Consider the following 1479-nt stretch of genomic DNA (forward strand, 5'->3'; position numbering starts at 1 on the left):
GATTTGTATTGAATGCTTATTAATTAATGTTACCCTTTCCATTTGACCCTTTCTGGGTGTTTTATTCCATTTTATTGGATGTTATTGGATTTGATATGCATTTAATGTGTAAATACATTGTTTACAGTATATAAAGAAACAGGGTTGCAAAAATTGTAAACCAAGATACAAAAATTTGTATCGTATTTATGGAAAGTACCATTTGCTTTGCACGATGAATCAGAACAAAGAAAGCTTCATATGAAGTTCATTGTTCATCTGTCTTTCTCATTCACTCTTCTTGTCTGTGTTTGCATCTGTGCACTAACCCGCAGCAGATCTCACATGGAGCAAGACGCCAGCTGGCCCAAGCGTTTTCCTTTATCCTGGGCAATGGCTTTACTAAGGCTCATAAATGCAGTGCTGGTTTTTAAACGCAGCATTTAATGTGTGATCTGCGGATGTTATCAGGCTTGTATAACAGATTTATTTATCACCCTTTGATGCTGCAGCCAGGATTGCTATTTCTCGGCTCCCGATGTCCTCTAAGCACAAGCAAATGTGGAATCAGGCGTCTAAAATGCCCAGCATGCCTAATCAGATCCTCTGCACCCTAGCTTCAAGTTGAGGGTTTGTATATCTAGAGCACATTGACATCAATAAATTATACTTTGAGTACAGTATACATAAAATCCTGTGCACAGAAGCAAAGCTTTATCATTCCAGTATTCTGAAGACAGTCTGATGAATGAATAAAACCACAAAAGAAAAATGTTCCCTTGGAGAAACTCATATATTCTATATTTGCATTGCTCAAATCTTATGTAATCTCTCCTGTACTGTATCCCTCAGTCCCAAACCCCATTCAGAGGCCCAAATGTGACTCCAAAGGCCTCAGCATGTCCGTATAGCATGACAAACCTTGCCGGTGAACACAAGCACTTTGTGGGATGATCACTTGCACCGGCCCTGCAGATACACAGATACAGTAAGTGGCATTTGACATTCCTCTCCATACACACTGTTTACATTCCTTTGAGCAAATAGGGCTGATGACAGCACAGGTTTACAGTTGTGTGGGTGTTTATGATTATGTGATTATGGCCTCTCTTAATAGTGGGGATGTGGTTGTTGTTTATTGGGCTTTTGATGAATGACAAAGGATGGAGTTAAGTAGGTAGATTTGTCCGTACTTGAGATATCACTCGGGTATCACAGGAACAGCTGGCATGTGAAACTACTTTAACATCTCAACACTCAGAAACGGCTGCTAAATTACTGTTTAAAGCAGTACTTAAATAGTAGTATTTTTACATTGACTTAAATAATGGCTAAAACAGACATTTAGTTGAAACCATCATTGCTAGCACAGTTCACTGCAGTGCTATAAACTACAGTGGAGATCAAAATGAGAAAACAACCTACAATTTCCTAAATTTAAAGGTCTCTGCTTAGTCCTATTTGATCTTATCCTAACAGGAGTGGAGGGGCAGTTTTTAA

The sequence above is a fragment of the Sinocyclocheilus anshuiensis genome, unplaced genomic scaffold (genome assembly GCF_001515605.1).
Source record: "Sinocyclocheilus anshuiensis isolate Anshui unplaced genomic scaffold, SAMN03320099.WGS_v1.1 scaffold641, whole genome shotgun sequence".
NCBI classification, from domain to species: Eukaryota; Metazoa; Chordata; class Actinopteri; order Cypriniformes; family Cyprinidae; genus Sinocyclocheilus; species Sinocyclocheilus anshuiensis.